This window comes from Myodes glareolus, chromosome 16, assembly GCF_982192425.1.
Source record: "Myodes glareolus chromosome 16, mMyoGla1.1, whole genome shotgun sequence".
In the NCBI taxonomy this organism is placed as follows: Eukaryota; Metazoa; Chordata; class Mammalia; order Rodentia; family Cricetidae; genus Myodes; species Myodes glareolus.
The window spans coordinates 56,087,204-56,099,862 of record NC_142041.1 but is presented as its reverse complement, the minus strand read 5'-3'; positions in this window follow the sequence as shown (position 1 = coordinate 56,099,862).

Below are 12,659 nucleotides of genomic sequence, written 5' to 3'. Positions count from 1 at the left end.
TATTTCAAAACAAGTGTTCTAATAGAAAATTTGTGTTTTTGAAAAAGTATTAGTTATGGTGAGGAAATGAAAGAAAATACAGAAAATAGCACCAAATTCCTTATTTTCATAGTTTACCTGTCAACTGTCCACTTAAATTTAAGTTTTAGCACATTTACTTAGTATTTATTTATCATAGTAGACCATTTATCTCTGTTTAGAACTGCCGTAGATGCCATTCTCAGGTGCAAGTCTTAGCACACTACCTGCTGTGTAACCTGTTTCGGTTTCTTCTTGGGAAGAATGGCGTTCCCCCTAGAGTTGTGAGGATGGATGAGTTACTACCCGAGTGTTAAAACTGCCTGGCAAGTGTACATTCAGATACTTGCTGTGACGGGCTTGCTTCAAAGTGGTGATAGAGTTCAGCTGCCACTGAAGTGCAGTGCAGCCCTTCGTGTAGGTGTGGGGCATATGTGTTGCTTATTAAATCTAGAATTTGTTGCATTTGTAGTATGTTACTAATGAGTAGAAACGGGATGTTTTTACATCCTTATATTTCTATGGGGCTTTAAGATCTTGTTAACTACCGAGAATCTGGAGAATTGACGTCATGTGCTGTGACCTGGATGAGCTACAGAGCTTTTAAAGGCCCATTTCCGCTGTAACCTTGAGGGTTTACAGCTATGCCTCTGTGTCCTGACCATAGGTGCACTTGCTGAGAGTAGTGCTGATGCAGCAGGCACGGTGAACTAATAATTACCTTTGCTTTATGCTGAGACTGCAGTCACAAACTTGGACTGGAGGTCTTCTATGTGCATGCCATTGGTCACCTACCATCAAGACAGCTACCAAAAGCTTCAGTAAATAAAGTAAGGTAAACATTCCACTTAAGATAGTTCGTTACTGGTTTTGTTTTTATTGACTGTCATTCCCCCAGTTAAGTACAATCTGACTGAATAACTGATTGTTTCTAATAATTAAAAATGTACAGAGACAAATTGAAGTAAGTCAATCGATTTTCTAAACTACGGTACATGGGGAGTGAAAAACAAGTTCTTCTATCCAATTCATGCTCTTTGGAATAAAACCAGCCTTTCATTCACTTATACTTTTGTGTGTATGTGTGCGCACGTGTGTATGTATATGCATGTATGTGTCTGTGATTATTCCTGTCTTGGTTTTATGAATAGAGATATAGATGAGATGTGGTCTGCCTGTAAAATTACTAATTTTTACATTTGATTTGTGGAATCAGGATATTGTGTAGTCATAACTGTAACCATCCATTCAAAACAAATATTGTCAAAAGCCACACTTTCCTAGGAACTGGCAAAGCAGTTCTGAAAGACAAATTCCATGTGCTCTTGTGTAAATGGTGCAGTCAAGTAAAGACCACCCTTAAGTCATAACAGTGATAAGTCACTATAGCTATGAAGTGGCTCCTTTCCCTGGATTCAGACGGTAGTTTAAACACTAAGCATACAATGACGTAGTCCTTTGTGCTTGACTGTCAAGCTTACACAGATTAGATGGAACTGTGTCTCTGGGCATGACATGGTCGGTACTGTCTTGAAATAACCCTCACAAGTCTGGCTCCCTCCCAGAAATTGGTTGGGTCTCAGGCTTTGCTGCAGCCCTAGATAGTGTGATGGAGGACACAAGGCCACTCCCTTCGCTGAGGCTGTACAAGCAGTTGGTATAGTGGCTTATGCCCCTATAATCAACCTCTTACCCATGTTCCCATAAGTAAACCCAATGAATCTCTTTGCCAAGGTAGATTTGGGTGGAATCCTTTCTCAGGTCTGTTGTTGGTGCTGTTTGAAGTGAATGCTTTTTACCCCCATATCTCCCTAGGAAAAGTCACAAAACACCAATGTCTTACAGTTGAGTGGCATCTGAAATAAACCCAAATGTTCATGACTACACAGCCTGTCCTGTTAAACTCAATGCTACACTCATAATTTAGCAAAGGAGTAAGATATGGTTGTCCTAAGTCTTTTGAATATTATTTAAATCTAACTTGATTTTCTGTTCACTAATTTAGTTTGAACTCATTTTAAAGTACAGAACTTGGCTTTTATTTCATTTCCTGCTAGTTTGCTTTCTAAAGCCCAATTTTCTACTCGAGTTCCTATTTTGGGTTGATTTTTTTTTCTTACCTCCAAATGTGGGGGTTCTACAGAAAAATGTTTCATACTTTCTCCAGTGACTAATCTGGGTAAATTTGAGAATCAGTAGTGAGATAAAAGTCTAATGCCATCAATTCAAAAGTTCTAGACTACAGATTTGCTGGCTCTTCTAGAATTCCTGTAGAATCATATGTCAGGTACTTTGCAAAACAATAATAGGTCTGGGAATGTAGGTTGGGTTGGTAGAGTTCTTATCTGGTGTGCACAGAGCACTGGGTTTCATCCCTTAACACCACATAAAGTAGACATGGTGTTCACACCTGCCATCCAAGTGCTTGGAAGATGGAGTTAAGAGAAGTGCAAGCCCCCTCAGATACGTGAGACTGGGACAGTGTTTCTCAACCTTCCTAATCCTGTGACCATTTAATGCAGTTCCTTATGTTGCAGTGACCCCTAACCATAAAATTATTTTTGTTGATATTTCATAACTAATTTTGTTACTGTTATGAATTGTAAATATATTTAGAAATAGAAGTTTGCCAAAGGGGTCATGACGCACAGGTTGAGAACCACTGATCTGGAAAAAAAGCAATCATAAGGAATAATAAGCTTGTATGAGCAGTGCGCACTCTTTGCTTTCATTATGCTCACATTTTAGTGAAGAAAAAAACATTAAGACAAGTAAATGGACATAGAGCAGACCTGAGAGCTGTGGTATACTGTAGGAAAGAACTAAGCTGACCTGCTAATGATTAGAGAATGCTTCGATTCCTTAGCCGAGACAGAATTATTGGGTCCTTAAAAATCAACTGTCAATATTGAACACATCAATATTGTTTACAAGGCCAGTCCGACAAGCAAAATTAAGTGGAATTGGGTGGAGTTAAGATGGGTACTATTCTTGAAGAATAACTGAGTTTGGCTCCCAGGCCCCACACTGGGTGGCTCACAACTGTCTTCTGCCTTCCTCAGGCACTAAACTTGTATACCCTTCCCCATAATTAAAAGCTTTTCTAAAAATTAATTGAGATGCTTATGTTCACCACACCGTAGACCCTAGTATTTTCTATACGGATGTGGTGATCATGGAGAAAGAGGAGAATTTTGTAAGGAAGGCTTGTCAGAATACAGTCTCTAGGGTCCAGCACGATGACTCAGTGGGATTGGTGCTTACGGCCAAGCCTGATTTAATTCAATCCCAGGAGACCATCATGGCAGGCGAGAATGGATTTCCACTTGTCTTCTGAGCTTGGCACATGAACCATGCATGTGTGGGCCTACACACACGCACACACATGAGTAAGTAAGTGAGTAATAAGATGGTTGCTAGGGAAAGAGAAAACTAACACAATGAGAAGTTGTACTGAGTGTATGAGAACTCAGAGATATGAGCTTTGAAATCAAAAGGTAACTCTGTTACTAAATATTTCAATGTATTTATACACATGCAAGCACACACACACACACACAGAGAGAGAGAGAGAGAGAGAGAAAGAGAGAGAGAGAGAGAGAGAGAGAGAGAATGTAAATGACATGAAGCAAAGATCAAATTAGGGCTTGGAACCCAATCCTCAGTTTTATTGTCTTTTAAAGATGGAGTTTCATGTAGCTTGGGCTGAACTTCTGATCCTCCTACCTCCACCACCTGTGTAGTGGGGTTACAGGCATGTGCCTATAATGTCGTGCTGGAGAATTGAACTAGGGCTCCATGCATGTTAGGCAATTTTTCTACCAGCCAAGCTACATCCCTAGTCCAGAAACCTATCTCCTGATTTCTTTCATCATTAAAGAGAGAAGAATTATAGAGATTCACTTATAGCCCTGTACCAACGTCTCTCACTTTCCTTGTTTCTCTTAAGTAGTGACTAGTAACCAAATGTCTGACTTAAGTTTCATTTAGGAAATTACTTTTCAATATAAGATTATCACATGATATTTCTTATGGAATGTTTATTGGGCTCTTGAGTAAATGTTACATTTATATTATATATTTTAGTTCAGTGAGATGATATAAAAACCAAATTGTAAACTGAGCATGGTGGTACATGCCTCTCTCATCTAGCGAAAGGGAAGCTATGTAAGAAGATCTGGAGTTCAAGGTCAGCTTGGACTATATAATAAGACTCTATATTTAAAATACAAGTAAATAAAAGGGTAAAAGGGGCCTCGGGAGATGGCTTAGTGGTAAGAGCTTGCTCTGCTAGCAATAGGATCTAGGCTTGAGTTCCCACCACCATGTAAAAAGCTGAGTCTGGCTAAGTCTACCTGTACCCTGGCAGTAGCATGCACACAAAAAAATATATAAATGACATGCTCACATGATTATTTTAATACTACTTGTAAAGTATGTTTTAGATTAACTGTAAGTGGGAATTGATTATATTAACAAATAAGCTTTTCCTAACCTATATAAATGCATTACTCTCTCCTGTCAGTCATCTTGAGTTGATCTCTATTAGCAATCTCATCTCCTATCACTCTGTCATAGGACAGTATAGGTTCATCACCTGTGTATCTGAGAATTGGTTTAAAATGCTCCCAAATGTGAGCTTTGTAGGCTGATACGATACCCTAGGCTGGAAACTACACACCTGACTTTATGTGATGAGCCTCAGGTCACATGTGAAAGAAAAATCTCATTTTTAGCTTGAGTTTTATCCCTGAGATATTAAGTACATGTAAATATTCCTAAATCTGAAACATTTCTTCCCAAGTATTTCTGGTAAAGCATACACAACCCACAGTGTTACTGTAGGACCCACATATTTAAAGAATTCAGGTGGATTTTTTTAATTAACATGTTTAGGCAGTTGTACAATTACTATTCCAGTCGATTTTAGAGAATTCTCATCATCTCCAAAGAGATCTGTGCTCATTAGTGCCCTGCTTCTTCTGAGGACTTTCTCCTTAGGCATTTAACTTGCTTTTTGTTCCTCCATTAGCTTTTTAAAGTAGGTAGGGCAGAAGATAAGCAGATTTGTTTTGAAAGATCCCCTAGTACCTCAACTTGTGGCAGGTATATTGGATTGGACCTGACTGGTCCTGACCAGTTAAAAGCCTGGGTAAGAACGGACAGCTTGGACAGATGCACAAGTAGTTGGGGTGGAGAGGTGAGAATAATGGAACGAGAGTAGGTCCTTATCTGAGAGGCTGGCTGGCAGTGCTGCTTGTTCATTTAGAACTGAACACAGAAGTAACTACAGTTGGTGAGTTGGAAGTGAGTTCTACTTTGGGCATGACAACTTTGTATGTTATGCTTCCAGAAGGAGAAATACAGAGTTATGGGTGTGGAACTAAAAGAAAATGACTGTTAACCACAGGATATAGCTGAAATCATAAGTGTGGATGGGATTGTCTAATAAAGTGTAGATTAAGAAGAGCTAAAAGTAAAAGGACATACTTTACAATGGAGCCCGAGGAATGCAAACTATAGACAGTATATCACAGAAACAAAGGTAAATATAAATAGGGTATAATGAAATTGAAATAGAGTATAAATTTCTAATAAAGTAACAATGAAATTGAATGCTATACAAATTCTAAGTAAAACAAAGAGTAACTCATTTTCTTCAAACGTCCAAAGCGATAGGCTCTGGGCCGTAGTTGCAATAGTATGGTAGTGTTGCCAAGGTCCGTGTGCTAGAGGGTGGGAGGTTGATGGGGATCGAGGTCAAGATACTCTGCAGGAATTTGACTGAAAAGGAGAGGGGGGGGCAGCAAAGACAAGGTTGGCTAAGATGCAATCCATGGCTACTTAGAACTTTTTAAAGCACTTTATTTCTTGCTTTGGTTTGGATAGACTTGGTATGTCCTTCAAGGATTCATTCATTGAGGCTTGGTCCTTAGAGTAGCTGCACTGGAAGATGAAGCTTCATAGAAGTCTTTTGATCATTGTGGGACTCTTGTCTTCTGAATTTCTGTTTTTGATGTGATGTTCTATACTTAGGCTTGGCATTTTGACCCTCCACAGTTAGGCTAACACTGTGGGCCAAACCGATGCTGCACTCCTCCAGCTTGATCTTGGATTCTGAATTTCCAGAACTTTGAGCTAAATAAACCTATTTCATCACAGTAGCAGAAGATGGGGCTAATGCAATGTTTTATTGACAGTGTAGAGAAGAAACAGAAGATCTCTTGCTGACCATAGACCTCGTCAATTTGTCTTCACTGGCTGGATAACAAGCAGGGATCATCCTGTGTCCACTTCTCCAGCATGGGGATATCAGGTCTGCACTGCCATGCTTGGCATTTATTTCACTTGAGTGCTGGAATCTAAACTCAGGTCCTGAGGCTTACACAGGAAACGCTTCACTGAGTCAGCTCCCAACCCCTTCCAATGTATTACACACACACACACACACACACACACACACACACACACACACACACACATCCCTACTTATTTTCTGCCTCTGTGTGTATGTGTGTGGCTACACCATGCATGACCCATGCATGTGTGGATATCAGAGAAAAACTTGTGGGAGTTGGTTCTCTTCTCTACCACGTGGGTACCAGGATCAAACTTAGGTCATCAAGCTGAGAAGCACCTTAACTGGTGAGTTATCTAGCTTGTCAGTTTCAATATGTTTTTAGACGGTGTAAAAACCAGTTCATGTGTGAAAAGAGGTTAGGGTCTTGGCCTGAATAATTAAAATAGGGTTTTCACTTATGATAATGGTTGAAAATTACAAGGAGCATAGAATGCTTCTTCCTTGTGTAGTATTGTCTTAAACTTTACAAGAGTCACATATTCCGACTCCCAGTATAACTAAAGGCCAGTAATTACCTTCATTAGTCATGACTTCTCCTAAAATTTCTAAAATTAATATTCCCTGTGGAAATACCTAAATATGCCATTCGTAGAGAAGACAAAGGCTGAGAAGATAAGAACTGTTATTGTCTCTGATAAAGTAGAAGGTGACAAGCGTCAGGATAGGAATGGAGTTCAGCACTGAAGAGGGGCAGTACGCACGGTCACACGCTGGTGGACGAAATGTTTCCTGTGAGTGAAATGATAGAAACCTTGCTTTGAAGAGAGGGTGTGGTATAGACTGGCAAGTTATTTCAGATTTTGGATGTTGAGATTCTCTCTCCTGGCCTGGAGTTTCTGCCCCCCACCTTCAAATGCTGGGTAGTAGATTGCTCACTGCAATAAGGGCCAGCATATGAACACTGTGGAAGAACAACTTTTTGAAGAGAAAGCATGATTTTTATTATCCCAGGCTAGAATGTTGAAAATTTCAGAGGATGTGAATTCATTTCCTATTGGTGCAATAGCCAGTTATTACAAATATGTGACTCAAAACACACTTCTTATCCTAAGGTTCTGAAGGTCAGGAGTGAGAAAAGGATCTCATTGAGCTAAAAACAAGATAATAGTAGGGCTGAATTCCTTTCTTAAGTTCTGGGAGAGAATCTGTTTTCTTGTTTTTCTGGTCCCTAAAAGTTGCCAGAATCCCTTGTTTCATGACCCTTTTCTGTGCTCCTATAGCCAGTAGTGGAACCTCTTTCTTCTGGGTCCCTCTTGTACTCTTAAGTTCCTTGTGATTGTTGCCTGCAGGGCTAATCCAGATTAGTCCACGCAGGGCTAATTCAGATTATTCTCCACATCAAGATCTTCAGTAGAGTCATTTCTGCAAGAGCCTTCTCACCACATAATATCTGTATTCACAGGTTCTAGGAATCAGGACATGAATACATTTGGGGAGGGTCATATCTACTTCCCAAAATAGAGTAAGGAGACATGGGCAGAAACATTTCTCTCTGGCACGTTTTCTTGCAGTTCGACTGTTTTTATTTTTAAACTTAAAAGCTGAACTAAGAATTCTATAGTTGCTTATGCTAGATAGTGTGACTTCTATTAATAATCTCCATCGAATTTTAAATAGTACTCTAAATGTAGAAGATTAGTAAAAATATGGGGGAGGGGAGTCAGGTTGGAGCAAGCATTTCTGTATCCAAGTTTGGTTCTCAGCTAGAGTTTTGTTTTCAAATATATAATGTGAAGTCTCATCGTTTTTGCTGGAGAACAATCTTTTTTAGCATTATTAAAGCAGGAGCAAGCATATATCTCATGTTATTAGCTTTTTGCTGCGGTAATGAAATACTCAAAAGGACTTACAGTCTGTGATTGTTGGCTTTGTTGTTTGGGGGCGTGGTGAGAAAGCACATCACAGCAGGAGAGCACCAGGAACTAGGACAGAAGGAGAAGAAAAGGAAGGGGACTTCCAATAACCTCTCAATGGTTCTACCGCCTGTCAACAGTGTTGCTCTGAGGACCAAACCTTTCACACACGGGCTCTTGGGGACATTAACGATCCACAGAGCAGGCCTCACACCTGTGCTGCTTCTTTCTAGGGCTTTGAGTTATTTTTAGCATTTATTAACTTAAAAAATAAAAAAAAACATGAATTGATATTTTTAAAATAAAAAAAACATGAATTGATATTTTTTAAGAGTCAAATAACACAAAAAAATACAGTAAAAACTTTGAAACCTCTCTTGTTTCGTTTGATTTTTTCTCTATGGTTAAATATTGTTAACAATTTATGTAGTTCACAGGCTATTTTCTAGCATGATACACACATGCTCACTACAAGTGTTTATTTATGTAAGTGATATCATCCTTATTGTAAGCCCCATTTCTATCTCTTTGCCCTGCTCCTTTCTATCGCTATACCTCATGTGCACTATGTTTATAGCTGAACACTCACAGATATTAAAGCATTAAAGTGGAGCTTGGCTCTCATTCTAGTCTGCCACTGTATACCCTTGGGCAAATTAACCTTTGGATGTCCAATTTTCCAGGTTTATAAAATAGATGAAAATAATAATACCCACACTTCTCAAGGTAGTTAGGATTAAAGAAATTGTGAATGTTATCCAAGATAAATGCATGTAAATCATGGGAAAGATCTTAGATGGAGAATAGCCATTTAATAGAATCTCAATTGTATATGACTTTTATTGGCTTAAAAAATAAGCCAGGAGACCACTTTCTAAATATAACCCCAGTAGCACAGACATTGAGAGAAACAATTAAAATGGGACCTCCTGAAACCGAAAAGCTTCTGTAGGGGCTGGAGAGATGGCTCAGAGGTTAAGAGCATTGCCTGCTCTTCCAAAGGTCCTGAGTTCAATTCCCAGCAACCACATGGTGGCTCACAACCATCTGTAATGGGGTCTGGTGCCCTCTTCTGGCCTGCAGGCATACACACAGACAGAATATTGTATACATAATAAATAAATAAATAAATATTTAAAAAAGCTTCTGTAAAGCAAAGGACATACACAGTCAACAAAACAAAATGGCAGCCTACAGAATGAGAAAAGATCTTCACTAACCCTACCTCAGATAGAGGACTGATCTCCAAAATATACAAAGAACTCAAGAAATTTGTCATCAAAAGAACAAATAATCCAATAAAAAAATGGAGTACAGACCTAAATAGAGAACTCTCAACAGAGGAATATAAAATGGCCAAAAGATACCTAAGGAAATGCTCAACATCCTTAGCCATCAGAGAATTGCAAATTAAAACACCTATGAGATTTCATCTTATACCTGTAAGAATGGCCAAGATCAAAAACACTGATGACAACTTACGATGGAGAGGTTTTGGGGAAAAGGGAACACTTCTGCATTGCTGGTGGGAGTAAAAATTGGTGCAGGCCCTTTTGAACATCAGTATGGTTATTCCTCAGAAATTTAGGAAACAACCTTCCTCAAGACCCAGCAATACCACTTTTGGGTATATACCCAAAGGATGCTCAACCATACACAAAGAAATGTGTTCAACTATGTTCATAGCAGCATTGTTTGCCATAACCAGAACCTGGAAATAACCTAAGTGACCCTCAGCTGAAGAATTGATAAGGAAAATGTGGTACATTTGCACAATGGAGTACTACACAGTGGAAAAAAATAATGACATCTTGAAATTTGCAGGCAAATGGATGGATCTAGAAAACATCATATTGAGTGAGGTAACCCAGACCTAGAAAGACAAATATAATATGTACTCATTCATAAGTTGCTTTTAGACATAAAGCAAAGAAAACCAGCCTACAATTCACAATTCCAGAGAACCTAGACAACAATGAGGACCCTAAGAGTGATATACATGGATCTAATCTACATGGGAAGTTGAGAAAGACAAGATCTCCTGAATAAATTGGGAGCATAGGGACCATGGGAGATGGTTGAAGGGGAGGGGAGGGGAAGAAAGGGGAGCAGGGACAAATGTAGAGCTTAATAAAATCAATAGGAAAAAATATTTTCATAATAAAAATGTCTGCCAGGTGCTGTGGGATAATGGTCTTCTGCCCTGTAAAGATTTGTCACTTGTATTGCTTTAATAAACACTGATTGGCCAGTAACCAGGCAGGAAGTATAGGTGGGGCAACCAGAACAGGAGAATTCTGGGAAGAGGAAAGGCTGAGTCTGCAGTTGTCACCCAGACACAGAGGAAGCAAGATGAGAATGCCTTACTGATAAAAGGTACCAAGCCATGTGGCTAACACAGACAAGAATTATGGGCTAATGTAAGTTAATTAACTAGACCTCTGTGTGTTTCTTTGGGATTGAATGGCTACGGGACTGGGTGGGACAGAAATCTCTGTCAACAGAGAATATGACTGCAGTCACAGGAACTGGAAGACTGAGACAATAGGAGGCTAACCCAAGTTATGAAGACTCTGTTTGAAAAGCCAGTACAACAACAGTAAGAACAACAAATCCCAGAGACCATGACCAACAAAATGAATTTATCATGGAATGTGAGTATAAAGATAGTTTAAAGAATTTTTCATTGGGAAAATTTGACATAGGCGCTAGGTCTAAACCCTTCTCAGCTGAGTAGAAAGTAAGAAAGCTGTCCCTTCTTGTTTGTGTTTGTTTTGTTTCGAGATAGTCTCACTCTTGTAGCTCAGGCTGGTTTAGAATTCATTATGCACTTTAAGCTGGCCTTGAACTCATAGCAACCCTCTGGCTCAGCTGGGATCATAAGCATGTGCTACCATGCCTGGCTTATTTTCCATTTTTGATACACACCACACCACACACACACACTTTTTTCCTTGCCTGTACTGCAGTGTCAATGGGGGGCCAGAAGAGGGCATCAGATCTCCTGGAACTGGAGTTACCATTCAATGTGAACTACAAAGTGGGCTAGGAATTGAAACCATGTCCCCTGGAAGAGGAGCGAGTGCTTTTAACCACTGGGCCAGCTTTCCAGCTTGTAAAGATTATAAATGCTTTCCAAAGCCTCCCCCTCTGTCTGTCTTCCCCTCACTCCCCCTTTCTTTCTTTGTTTTGATGGCATCTCATTGTGGTTGTATTTTTATTATACATTGTTAGATGCAGTCGCATTGTGTAACTCAGGTTGGCTTGGAACTCATAATCCTTTTGCCTGAGCTTTTTTAGTTTGTATTTCTGGTTTCTTTGTGGTTGAAATTTGCAGTTTTCTAATGATTTAATGAAGTGAGACACATTGTCATGTGCTTGTTACTTTTTCTTTCCCCTTCTTCCTTTCTTTCTTTCTTTTTTCTCTTTCTGAGACAGGGTTTCTTTTAGCTCAGGCTGGGCTGGCCTTGAATTCCCGGTTCACCTGCATCTGCTTTCCAGCTGCTGAATTACAAGTGTGAACCACCACACTCAGTTCACTTTTCTATCTTTTTTTGGCAACTTAATCTAGTCAATTTTTTTTTGTAGATTTTAATTGCATTTATCCTCTCATTGAATTTTGAGAGTTCTTTAATAGAATAAAATCTCTGATTTTTTTTATTACTTTAACTTTCTATTTATTCTTTGTGTCTTTCACATCATGCATCTTGATCCTATTTATCTCCCTATCCCTTTGTATCTTCCTTCTGCTTTTGTAACCCAAAATAATAAAATAAAATTTAAGAGAAAAAAAGAGGAAAAAAAAGAAGGAAAAATCTTGTTGTGGAAGCTGTCGTGTGACACAGTGAGTTCATATATCTTTACTTGCAAGTGTTCATTGCAAAGAGTCTGGTTCGAGGCCTCTGGCTTCTGTTATACTATTGATGCTGGGCCTTCACTGTGACTCCTCTCGGATGTCCTGCTGTTGCCCTGTGTTGTGGAGGGCCTGCAGCTTTGGGTCTGCAGGACCAGCCCCTTCATGTGCTCCAGCAGATAATAGATGGAGTGGGTTTGCGGGCGAGCCACTCAGCCCTGATTCTGGGCCTGGGCGGCTGAAGGGTTGGACAGCCTGCCAGCTATCTGCCATCCTCACCACCAGGGTGAGCTCTCTAGCATTGCTCCAGCTAGCTCACCCAATGCAGCAAAGAGCAAGGGGCTGAGCAGGGCAGGTTCGCCTGCTTTCATGTCCGCAGGGCTCACTCACCCCACACCTACACCACCCGAGAGTCAGCTCTACTGTGTTGCCCAGGCAAGATGCGGGGTCCACTCTGCCGAGTGCTGTAGCCGGTGAGGGGCACCGGATAGCTTTCCTGCTCTCATGACCTTCAGGGCTAGCTCTTCCACCTATCACAGGTGGTGAGGGAGGAGTGCTGCAGCCGATGAGGGGC